The sequence below is a fragment of the Schistocerca cancellata genome, chromosome 7 (assembly GCF_023864275.1).
Source record: "Schistocerca cancellata isolate TAMUIC-IGC-003103 chromosome 7, iqSchCanc2.1, whole genome shotgun sequence".
In the NCBI taxonomy this organism is placed as follows: Eukaryota; Metazoa; Arthropoda; class Insecta; order Orthoptera; family Acrididae; genus Schistocerca; species Schistocerca cancellata.
In genome coordinates this window covers 65,742,389-65,756,402 of record NC_064632.1, presented here as the reverse complement: position 1 = coordinate 65,756,402, position 14,014 = coordinate 65,742,389, and positions in this window count along the sequence as shown.

Below are 14,014 nucleotides of genomic sequence, written 5' to 3'. Positions count from 1 at the left end.
TAGATACTGTCATTCATGTTTTGATTTGATGAGACAATTGACTTAAGACAGTAAGGGAAACAGCCAGTTTAATCCTGTTTATGTCGACATTTCTTAGCTTTACGTGGATGGTCGGTCTCAACTGGAGCCATCAGTGTTCACAATGGATCTTTTGAAAATGATGCACAACAGGCAGACTCTCTGCTGTCTGTTCCTCCCATGGCACTTAAAAAATACACAACAATAGCCCAGATAACTAATACACACAGCCAGCTTTCCATGTGCTGGTGGAGAAATCGAGTGACCGTCTGGAGTATGAGAGGAGACAATGTCCTTTTGAAAGTCACTTTAAAACATGTGTTTTGGAAGTGTCTCGTCACCCTTCAGCATCTAAGAATTTCTGATCCGTTTGGTCAGAAAGCAACCAACTGATACGTAATTGTGCCTGCTGCTTACCCAACCCTTCGAGTAAGAATGTGTGTGACCAGCACCTGCATAAGACAAGATACATTGGCCCTTGGTGAGTGCATTTAAGGTGCATGTCCCATTGCTAATGGTGTGGGCTTTACTATATATCATACTATACATCATACAACGGTTTGTTTAGTTCAAAGCATTCCTATAGTGGGCGATTCCTTCGGCTGTAAAAAAAAAAAATAAATAAATAAATAAAATTTAAAAAAAAGAACAATGTTCACTTTTGGGTTGAGTTTTGAGACACGCAGCCCACATTAGAGAAGTATGACCAAAACACGGCTTTTACAAAATACACAGGTTCATAAAACTGCTATTTTGTGTTCTGGTCCATCTGCAACACATTTAGCTCACAGGTGCCTCATCTTGAAACAGTGTGTGAACCCTAGATGTAATCCTCTGCTTTACCAGCCAGCCCTGGTCTTCCTGCAGAGCCATTGCCACATGACACAATATGCCACCCTAAACATTCTGCCCTGTGTCCCCTGCTGCTGCCCACTTGCAGTAGAAAACATGACTGCCGCTCCTTTTGTTAGCTCTTAAGTGTAATTCTCAGATCAGTTCTGTGATTTATGTGTGTCAGTTAGCACTTCTTTCACCTCCGGCAGTGTTTGTTAACCATGAAAAATATGAAGTTGCACAGAGGTTTGGAGTCTATATTAAAGTGCAGACTCGTAAATGGCTGGGTAGAGCAAGCCAAAGGAAAGTTACCATCAACAGGACCACACCTAGTAAAACACTGTGTGCTCAAACCAAGCTTCATGCTGATGACAGCTTTAACACAGCAGACAGACAGCATACATTATAACTGATGAAGCTACGTTATAACTGATGAAGCTGCTGTGTTCTTCAGATTAGTGGCTTTCTGTGTAATTTACTAGATCATATTTAGCTGTCATTGACACAAGCAGTATTAAGCTGTATAGTGATTATTGTTAACGGAGTGTTCAGACTATAGTTCAAAGAACAGCTTCTCTTTTGTGAATGTAAAACATGATTTGTCACGCATCCCTGAAGAGACCTCTGTAGCAAGAATAATGAAATGTGGCCACATTATGCATTTTGGATTGTGTGAGTGTGTTTACTTTAACTATAAAAAGAAAAGCAGCTCAAAAACTAGTAAAATCTTGCATCACTCCTCAACTTTTCTTCAGTTTTGCTTTGTGTGTGTGTGTGAAAATGTGGTACACACTCAAAAGTCATGGTGCGTATGATTTCCAATCAATCTATTTTTAATATGTTGTTCTTTTGGATTAATTTCATTTGGCCATTCACATTGGCTTCTGAGTGAGTAGAATTACTGAGAAGTACTAACACTGCTGGCCAACAGTGTATGGTAATCGATCATTGTTCTATGCAGGACTCAGGTCATAGATCCCCACCTCGATTAACATTCCCATGTTTGAATTTCTATGAGTTCCTTTTGTATACTGTCCCAAAAACTGTTTATTCTCTGTATGCTCCTTGTCCATTTAAAGGCCTATGAATATTCTTTGCATAGGCTATATTCTGCTGTAGCCACTTTGTTCTCCAGAACAAGATGCTGATCTGATCAAGTTCTTTACTATCAGTGGTAGCCTCAAAAATAATTTTAACATCCTTCTTGTCCAGATTTTTAAAGAGGTGGTCCTGTGGGATTGAGGAAACCCAGTCACTTCTTTCCATCTTCAGTGATTCTAGATGCTGTGAATTTTTCCCATTGTGCATCCTTAATCATGCTCTCATTATAGTTATTCTTCTGAAGAGCCTCTCTCAAATGTTTCATTTATACTGGGAGAATTTTCTGATCACTTATGACTCAAGCTCTCTGCCACATGAAAGTGATAATGCAGCGTTTCATTGGGGTAGATGGAGGTAATAATTGGATACAAGCCACAACAGGTCTTTGTGGGGCAGTTTCCTATACAGAACTTGCCCTGTATTACTTCTAGTTTCTTTCTTATCCAAATGTCCAGGAATGACAGGCAGATGTCTTTCTCCATCCCAGTAGTGAAATCTGTTCCCGTGAATACTGTTAATATGTCAAAAATTCTTCTAGTTTCTCCTTGCCATAATACCACACTACATAGTGTTACTGATGTACTTACAGGAATGCTCAAGTTTAGAGGAGTAGTTTTTATGAGTAGATCTTCAGTGTTCTCCATTCAGCTACAGTGGCTAGTAGGGACATCACAATAAGCGTATTCATAAGTATACCTCACACACAGAAAATAAGCTGTGGTGAAAGAATGATAAAAGAATGTCACCAATTTTATTCCACATGTTATTACAGTATCTCCAGCAAGGGTTGAGAGGTACAGTCAGTGACAGAATTTGCAAGTCCCTTTGCTTTTTCATTACACTGTGTAAAAGGCAGTAAAGCTCTTCAGTACAGCATAAAATTAAAAAAGATGCAGTGCTACCTAATACTGTCACTTCACATGTGTCTCTACCATTCCTTACATGAAGTGAATAATGAGATGCCAAAAATACTGAATTAGGAGTTAACACAAACTAATTTTAAGCAAAAACAGAAAGGCCCATTTTTCTAAGTCATAAAACGTGGAAGAAAATTGTCATCTACGAGCATCGTAACCAGTGATATCAACATTCTTCAAGATGCAAACTATTTTATATGACATGATGTGCAGCTCATAAAATAATGGATATAGTAACAGATTCACACTTCAATTTTTCCAACTGTTTTAAGCTTTTCGAAACAGACACATGGTTTTCAACATCCATGTCATCATAGTTTCTGTGAATAGATACAGCAGTATGACTTGACAGACTGCTGTTCAGACACATTACTTGACATTTCTTATTCATTGGGTTAAAACAGTGTAGTCATCACATGGAATTCAGTGAATTAGATAATAGGCAGCAAACTACAAACAATAACTAGTACTTAGAGGTTTGTCACCATCGCACAGGAGTGAGGAGATGGACATTCAGTCCACTGCAAAGAATCTGATAAGGATAACTTCACAATAATATGAGACAAAAACCATACACTTATTTCTTTATTGGTATTGACATGATTTTATATCTATATGCAAACTGGGTTATGTCTAAATGAAGTCATCACAATCGCACTAAGATAATGATAAATTTTTCCTATTGTTCCTTGTTGCCAAACGTGTAACTAAAACAAAAGCTGCTAACCAGCTGGACCAGGGCTGACAGCACTTATTCTTTGGTCACACAGTCAATAGTGACCATGTTTTACACCCTCTGTTACAAATCAGTAGAGGCCACAGACCCCCAACCTTATTTAGGCTGGACATGTGACAGTTTCTGCCCACTGGTTCTATCATTCACTAGGATGATGACGAGAACTATTTGTGTGGCAGGCTGCTGGTGATTTTTCTTGAAACAGTTTCATTCCGAGTGTCATCTCAGCTAGTCATAAACACTTCTGGTAGATGTAGCAACTAAAATACTAATTTATATATATATATATATATATATATATATATATATATATATATATATATATATATATATATATATATATATAAGCTAGTTGTGATGTGATTGATGACCATTTTCTTTACAGATACATTATTACTACAATAACCTACTAGACATCATGGATCGATGTGGAAACAATAGTTCCAACAGTGCGCAAAGAAAAATAAACCTTTGAGTTGCAGGTTACAGCAGTTATTAGTTTTATTTATAGTGCGTCTACAGAGTGCAGATAGCAGGAAATGAATTTTCTAATTTCTGAAATGAGAGTGACAAACATCAGCACACTACTTGTTTCTAATTCCCATGCGTTAGTACCCACTTAAAAATCCTGATAATTGGTTGTGAACTTTCACAGCAGTACTTAGTTGATGCCAAATTGCCATTTTATTAAAATAATTCTTGATAATCATATGAAGGAGGGGGAGATGACCAGTATATATATCACACTCACTGGTCCAGGATGCCAGTCACAGGAGTAACCTGAAGATGGTGGTGGTGGTGGTGGTGGTGGTGGTGGTGGTGATGATGATGATGATGGCAAGTTACGCCATCAAAGATTCATTCTACAATGACCAATCAATCTGGCTATGTGCCCGAGAGACTTTCAAGCAGCATATTCACCAGAAATACTTGCAAGCAAAGATTCTTCCTGATGATCGCAACATTTTGTGCCTTTCACCTATGAGTTATACCGCACACTGCTGCATTCAAATTGAACATCATAAAATTATTTGTTGTTAAGGTTTGATTTTCTGCACTAAATACCTTCTATAATCTGAGTGTAAACAATCCAGTAACAACAACAATGTGACTATTCCTAATGCAGTGTATGACACAAGGAATATTAAAATATGTAATCTGAAAATGGTAAGACTGCTACTCACTACATAGAGGAGGCACTGAGTCACAAACAAGCACAATGAAAAAGACTGCTGAACTTTTAAGCTTTTTGACAAAAACATCTGTCTTTCAAAACAGAAAACACCCATGCAAAGCGACCACTATCTCCAACACTGGGTCCCCAATCAGTAGATGGCCATACATGCACTTTTGCTTGAACATTATCAGCTGCTGATGGAAAGATAGTATGCCTTTTACTGCTTTAAAAGAAAATATTGGTTAAGCCCTAGCAAAAACATCTTAACAGCCTGCATGAGTCCACAACTGCATACCGTGGCACTACGAAAGTGTTGTGTACTACTAACTGCTTCCAGAGGTACGTCCATCACAGTTGGCATCTCAGGTGTCTTGCGGTCACAGTATAAGAAAACAACAATATATAACAAAATACTTGTCAACACAAGTGATCACAAAACATCACTAATTAGCAAGCTATTTCACACTTTTGATCTTGAAACACTCTGTGTCTATATGTGGTCCACAGTTGTACTGAAGTAGGATTACAAGACTACCACAAAAGTAGGGAAAGGTAGCAGTGGTGGTAGACATGTAATGAAATGCAGTTAACAAATTATGCAACCCCAAGGCAATATATTGTGTATTCACAAAAAACTAGAAATTATCTTGGCAGAAGCAGAAAAAGCAGGCATTAACAAGTGTGCAATTCTGTCAAGTTTTTCATCTTTAGATCTACAGCATACTGAATCAAGGTAATGTGAACTTATGAAGGAGAAATGCCCTTAAAATTTTCTTACTGATTGTCAAACTGTCTGCTTGTAGCCCTGTCACAGAGGAGGTAAAAATTTGCCTCCAGCGAGACTGGAATTGACAGCTAACACGGTCTTTCTTTGAAGGGTGAGAACTTTACTGCTAAGCTAGTGGTCAACTGTAGTACACTCTAATACGCCTTTGCCCCCATGTTGGCTAAGACGAACAATTTGTGACTTAATAGACAGGATGAATTATAGTTTCTGTTTGGAGCAAGCTTCCTGAATTCAGAAACATAAATTTGCCCAGTCTCTGTCATCTCTTAACTGAAACTCTTTCAGAATATTTAATCAAGATGGCAATAAAATATCAAGCAAATATAGCAGCACAGTTCTCAGTCACCCCAGGAAGTTAGTATATGGTCACAGAGTTGCCAAACATGTTCTGAGATGATGTCCCATATCAGCTTAGAGGCAGGAAGAATACATTCCCAGAGCTGAGTGGCTTCTTGAGGGTCTTGTATCTGTGTTTCAAAGCCACAGAGCAGCCAGCCAGCAAGTTGACCAAAAAAATAGACCAATGAATTTTATTCAGATTGCTTTAATTGTAGGTTGGAGCTAAAATGGGTTTACAAATAATTTTCAGATTCACTGACTACAATCTGAATACCATAAGTTATTTGGGAATTATTTGGGCAGCCCTATTCTGTTTTATCCATACTGCAAACTCGAAAGGTAATTTGCCAGATACAATTCAATGGCTTGTTTGTTGGGTAATTATAATACAAACTTAATCTTTCAAAGAAAGAGAATTACTCAGCTATACATAAATTTCACAACAACGCAGTACTCCCACACTACAGACTCCCTATGTTGGTTGGCAGATAAATGACTTACACAGCCATGTGTTTCTGTTAGGGCTCATTCAATAATTTCCTTTAAGGCAGTTGACATAAAGGCACAATCTCTTGTCATAAGTAAACATGTTCAATAGGTATTCTTGATGAGTCAGCTGATGATGTTCAAGTAAAAATTCATATATGGCCACCCATATATTTGAATGAGAGAATCCATAAAGCCTTGCTTGTGCACTGGTGGTTCAGATCACAGTCGGGTCATCCTGGTTTGGATTTACCACAATTTCCTCAAACTGACTATAGTGGTAGTGGCGTGGGCTAAAGATGGGGTCCGATGTGAAATCCAAATGCTTGCTGTCACTGGCAAGCTCAGCACTTTCACCATGCCAGCAGCTCCATCCATTGCTGGGGCAATGACAGGCATTTCAAGACATTTCAATGGCACTTGGCAGCCATGTATGTGGTCTCAACTGCAACAAGATCTGCCTTGTCTTGTACAAAAGCTGGCCACCTTGCCAGGCTTGAACATAAAACACAGGTTTCAAATCAGCATCTGCTGTGTGTTGGGTGCCACTGCTACGCCCCAACATTCTTCCTTCTGCAGGCTGCCACCAGATGTGGTGAGGATTGACCCAGTGCCTTTCTAGTCACCAAGCCACAGGGCACATGTCAATGTCTGACACCCGCTTCAGCTGGGCCGGACACAGCTACGCTGCCAGCAGCATAACAACACACGATCACCAAATCTGGCACAGCATTATTGAGGTATGGCAACCTTGCAAGGCCTTGGCACTAATGGGGCAGTGGCTACTGTGATCCATGTGACACTGGTTCTCGCTATTTTGGTGCACACAATCAACACCTGACCACATCCATGGTGTGTGGACACCATGGGTCAACAACAAATCTCACTACCAGACGAAGGCATGAACTCTGTAACTGGTGTAGCTTGTTGGAGTACCAAAGAGTTTACACGCATGCCTTACGTATTGCTGCAGTCACCTTCACCTATGATGGACTCCTGTAGCTGTTGAAAAGCCATTAAACTCACAATGCATAGCTGGGAGAACCGTCAATGTCCTGACCACAAAAGAAAAGGCTCTTCCATTTCCCCGTAGCAGTCAATGCACCCACAACCCGCTACATTTTGCCACTCAATGAGGGACATGCATGTGAGCATCCATCTTGCTGCAGTGTTACATTTTGGTAACAGTAAGGGGATTGACAAAGTGCTACAGCCCTTGGGAACACAAATAAGTAGCAGAATATGTTTACTGCAACTGCTCGTTGGGTTCTTATTTCCATTGCCTTACCCCATTTCTGTGTAAATTGGTTGTGTAAATAGACAACCAGTGTAGACACAAATTGATGTTGCCAAGTAACTTGAAGGTTTTTGGAATTCTCCAAGGGTGACACTAGTAGAGATACGGTTTGATGTCCACAGAGTGCACGAGCTGTGTGACTAGTAGGGAAGTCAAAATTGTTGGCAGCACTGACAAGGTGAAATGTACATCAGTGTCGCAACATTATCTTATTGTTTGTGTTTTATGTCTTTGCATCATGTGGCATGCAGTGATCAAAGCAGCAATACACTGAAGGTACCTTATGAATATGACACAAATCATTGGCTCTGACTTTGTCAATTAAATTGCTCCAGCTTTACTGAGAAACAGTGCACATGATAGCACAAAATCTGCCTGGGATAACTGCCAGAGTCAGTGTAAGGGAAAACATATCAGGTATTAGGAAGAATTGAAGATTTATAATAAAGATGATGGGAGTTTTGACAAAGAAGGATTATGGAGTATTGCTGAGTGATGTTAAGGGACAAATGTTGCAGCTGTAAAAGTGCCTGTGGTTGAATACATCAGTGAGGTGGCAGGACTCTTGAAGCACAATACTCTGGACAGGTCTCTCAGCTTGAGAGTTATCGTTTAAATCATACTTTTTTGGTTCTTATAGGCATTATAATGAGTCTACCACACTTTCTTTACTTTTTATGTGTCGCTTAGGTTTAAGTTCTTCCTGCCAAATTCTTGTACTTTTATTTCAAGTAACTGACTTCACAACATGTGATAATATGTTAATTGGTTAAAAATGTTATGTGTAGCATGGGAAAGATGAAGGAAATATGGATGAAGAGTAATATATGTGAATATAGGTATAGGTTTAAAGTGAATGTATACATTTTCTGTAATTTTAGACAGGTCAAGTAGGAGTATTATCGTACAGAGATTACTTAAATGTAAGTGAAATTTCTGTTTTTCAGTTATGTGTAATGTTGTAATGTGTATAAAGGAAATTTAGTACACTTAGTTTAGTCTGGCAACTTGTTGATATTTTTGCAAAAAGTGTGATAATTAGGTTAAATACAATAAGTAATACTTTTTAAAGTTAGGGGATAATACATGAGAAAGAGTGGATACATAGTTTTGTAATATTGTAGGTTTCTTCCCAGATTCCCACACTCCTATCCTTACGAGGTGGTTTAACATTGCTTCTGAATGGACATGTGAATGTTATGGACTGTAAGTATTTTGTGGACTAGCTTCACCTAGAAACTTAGTGTGAGTGTGACACCATAGAAAGTGTTTCAGGAAGCTGTGAATAGACTGTGAACAATAAACCAAACTGTGAATGGTGTGGATAAAATTACCCATTGAAATTAAGGTGTAGTAGCATATATATCCGTTATCCTAGTGTCTGTACACATAAATAGTGCATAGTTTTCAGTATCTCTCACTGGCTAGAATCTTGATGTTCCTAATAGGGTCTGAGCCCAAGGAGGTGGAACTGCAAGATATTGTAAATATAAATAGGGGAACATATAGTACAGACATGTGGTAGATAACTTAGAATTAAATTAATGCTGTGTCTGTATTTGACAGTGTCGGTAGAGTTTTGATTTGATATAACTTAAAATTTGTATCCCGGAATAGTGTTTTGTAAAATACGTAACAACAAGGCCACTGCATCTGACAGCTCTACCGAGGTATGCCATCCTTGCAAGGCCTAATGAGGCAGCAGCTACTGGAGTCCTCATGATACTGCTTAATGCCACTGTGAGATAAATGCCTAACCATGCCTCTGAAACATGGATGCCGTGATTTGATGATGGGCTGTACCACTGGATGAAGGCAAGCACCTATAACTGCTTAGCTTGTTAGAATAATAAACAGTTCACATGCACGCCTTCTGTCTTGCTGCAGCCACCTTCACCTGTGACAGACAACCATAGCCTTTGACAATGCGTCAAACCCATAATGCCCAAGTGGGAGAGCCATCACCTTCCTGACCATTAGAAGAATGGCTCTCCATCCCTTCTGTAGCGGTCATTGCTCCCCCGACCAGTTACAAGCTTAAGGCAAATGCTGGGGTAGTTCCTTTGAAATATGGAGCCAAGTAGCATTGTTACTGTCTAATTAATGGTATGGGTATTACTCATTCTGGTTACTAGACTAAGTGAAACTATGGTATTACAACTATGATTACAATGTGTTATGTTCTTCCATCTCAACATAATGGATGATCATCTTTTCACCTGAATGATGGTGTAAACACTAGCAACACCACACCACCAACCGACATAAGGAATTCTCTTTTTTTGGTTAATTGGTATAATTTGAATATTTATCTTGATTAAAATTTATTTTACTGCAAATTCTTCTTATCCACGCAGAAGAAAACAGCGAGATTTTGTGTAGCAGTGACATTTTATGTAAACTGAATTCTCGTCACTTGGTATTCTCATATTAGTTAAACACAGTCATGTAGAAATTCACCAAAGTCAACGTATTTCCCTACTAGAGATATTACAACATCTAATATTATTTATCATTTCTTGATTAGTCAATGTATTTTAAGCATTTCGTTTTTCTTATGTATCGTATAAATGGACAGTGTGTTGATATATTTCACAAGGAATTGTTGGATAAAATAAATATTCCAGCTCCAAAATACACTAACGGAAAAAAATTGGAACACCAAAAAATAATTAATTTAGAGTAATGAAATTTTGGGAATACATTTTTCGAGGTAACAAATTTAGGTGATTAATACCACAAGATCACAGGTTAAAGCAAGTACAAGGTAAGTCATTGTGAATGTGAAATGCTGGTACATTAATACCTGGTGTAACAGAATGTTGAATACAAGCGTGCAAATGTGCCAAATGTTAGTTTGCAGGATGGAGTTCCATGCCTGTTGCACATGCTCGGTCAATACAGGTACGATTAATGCTCGTTGTGGATGACACTGGGGTTGTCATTCAATGATGTTCCTTATGTGCTCGATCTGGTGATCAAGCTGGCCAAGGCAACATGTCGACACTCTGTAAAACATATTGGGTTGCAACATTGGTATGTGTGTGTGAGCATTATGAATGGCAGCACAGCTGATCGAATCATCAGACTGACATACAGATTTGCAGTCAGGATGCTTGGGACTGTTGTGAGAATGCTCCTGCTGTCAAGCGAAATTGCATCACACACCATAACTCCAGATGTAGGTGTGTTTAGCACATAGACAGGTTGGTTGCTTATCCCCAAGTGTCCTCTACCTAACCAACATATGGCCATTACTGGCACTGAGACAGTACCAGCTTTCATCTGAAAACACAACAGAATTCAACCATGCCCTCCAATGAGCTCTTGCTCGGCATCACAGTCGCAAATGACAGTGGTTTGAAGTCAATAGAATTCACACTGCAAGGCACCTGGAGTGGAGCTGTCCTTGAAGTAACTGATGTGCTACAGTTTGTTGTGTCACTATGGTGCCAATTGCTGCTGCAAATGCAGTACAACACACAAGAACCATACGCCGAACACTATGATCTTCATTCTTGATAATGCCACGTAGCTGTTCGGAGCCTGGTCTGCTTGCAACCGTACATTCTCATGACCACCACAGCCAGTAATTATTTACAGTGGCCACATTCCTGCCGCGTCTTTCTGCAATATCGCATAACGAATATCCAGCTTCTTGTAGCCCTATTACATGACCTTGTTCAAATTCAAGTGAGGTGTTGATAATGGCGTCTTCGTCGCCTTAAAGACATTCTTGACTAAGATCAACTATTCATGTCCAGTCTTAAAGGTAACTAACACTCATGACCATTACAGCATGTATTTAAAACAAAACTGTTTTGCATCCATAGTGACAACACTAGCACCACTTTTATGCGACTGGTGCAAAATTAGAATAGTCATCACCTTTCAGATGTAGAAACACGACTACCAACCTTTGTTTATGACTCACAACTCCTTTAACTCCTTCTTGGTGTTGCAGTTTTTTTTTTTTTTTTTTGCCACCATCAGTGTATTTTCAATAATTCTGCTTCATTGCGTCTGGCTTTTAATTGCTTCAGAACAATCACATTAATATATAATAGTGGCACGCATCCAAAATCAAACTTCATGAATAGCAAGATTATAATCTTTCCATAGTTCGGGAGCACGATGGAAGTTTTTCCATTGACTGTATAGACCAATGGTCATCAAAGTGCGGCCCGCGGGCAGCATGCTGCCCAGATCATGTTTTTGTGCAGCCCATGAGTCTCCTCGGCTTCGCACGGGTAGCATTAGTTATCTACTTGTCTGGCGTAGCGGTGTTTTGTTTACAGAAACTGCGCAGAATTGTGATTAAAGTCGGGGAAGTAAATAGGTAACTGAAAACAATCCACCATTTTCATTTAACGCGCCACTTGGCGGTGTTCCGCAGCATTAAAGGCGTGAGCGGCCTGCTAGCCAACAATGTGAGCCAGCATCAAATGCGCCGCGTGCTCAAGGCAGCTCATTTGTTGGCGGCGGGCTTGTCACGCAGCCGCCACATTGTTAGCTTTGTCGTGTCAGTGCGTCAGTCGTGAACTAAGTTTCGGCCTGATAATAATGAAACTGGTATACAGTTTTCTATATTTGTTTTGTCTCCTCTCTTATGGATAGGGACCACTTTAGCAATTTTTAAACTGTCTGGAAATGTGCCTGTCAGAAAAGATGAATTTACTATCTGCATGAGGAAGTGAAATGTTTTTAATAAACTGCTTTATGATGTAATCAGGAATACCATCAATCCCTGAGAACATTTTCCTATGAGCTGATGCAGCACTGATGATTTCATCTGGGGTTGTTCCATCAATGTAGATTGAAGAGGAACATGGGTGCACTTTGGTTTTCTGTTTCCTTCTATTATCTGTTTTGTCACTGACTATTAAATTATTTGATCTCTGCAAAGTAACATTTAAAAAGATTTGCGATGTGTTGGCAGTCAGTTATACTCTTGTTCTCATGGTTAAGAGCGATATTTTCCACTTTATGGAACACTTCATTTGCTTCCTTCTTTATGACTTGCCATACTGCTTGGCTTTTATTTGGCGATTCTGTTATGAACTTATCATTGGCCACTTTTTTGCCTGTCATATCACTCTTCTGTAGATTTGAATGTATTCCTGTATGTAGCTGTTTAGAAGAAGGGGTATGTTATTGTCTTTCTGTATTTGAGTAATTCTCTTTTACTCATACTTGGTATTTTGATCCCTGTTTTTAATAAATAGCATGGCTTTTTTAGTTGTGCCTCTTATTTTTTGCGTTTTGAGAGGGAATGCAATTTCAAAGTAATCAAGGAAGATGCTAGAGAATTTCTCAAACTTTTTGTTGGTGTCATCTATTTGCAAAACTTCTTCCCACATTTCTCCTGATACCAGGGAGTTGAATGTTTCTATATTGTTTGTATTAAACTGTCTTGCTGTTATAGTTCTTTTATAATTCTGGTTGGGCAGTAAGTGGCTTTGGATGGGGACGACTTGAGCTTTGTGATCACTAAGGCTTGTACTTATGGGTTTAGTGTTGTAGGATTGCCAGATCGAATGAAGTACACTATACCACATGTAATAAGCACTATTTTATTACTCAGAAGCACACGTATACAGTTATATACATTCTTGATTCTTGGTGCACGTGTGTACTGTTTCACACGTGGTCACAAACTGGTCACAAAGAGCTTTGCCAAAACAAAGATATTACATGTGACTTGGTCAATAGTCGCTGCATTAGCCCCTCCCCCCTAGAGTGTGGAGCACAAAACATAAATATTGGGCCATACATGTAAAGGGAACACCGGGAGGGGGGGGGGGGGGGTGTTTAAACCAAAACTATACCTTACATTACATAACATTAGCAACTGAAGTCTTCGAGCTAGTGGGATCTGGAGGCGGGGGGGCTGTGGTAGCGGACCTGAATGCCTGTTGCAGTATGTAGGACTTTTACCGTTGATGGGTCAGTACTAACAGGCAAAGGGACAGACTGGAGAAGATGAATGTGGGTTAAATTGTCACTGGGGGAGCTGGCTCGATCGAAGAAGACACACACATTATCCGGCTGCATAACAAAAAAACATTTTAGAGCTGCAAATAAAATCTGTGTTGACATTCACTACTACTTCTGTATACGGGCTGCCTGTAGGAGGGGGAGTTGTCACACTCATCACTCTGTAGGGGAGTATCACACCCACCTGTAGTACTGTCACACGACTGAGAGTGGGTAACGTCACACGTGTGGGAATGAGTGTCACTCATCCACGGACCGTCGGTAGATGGCTCATGTGAGGCGGGTGTAGCAGGGGGTGGGGGCTGACTGTGTGAGAGTATCGAGC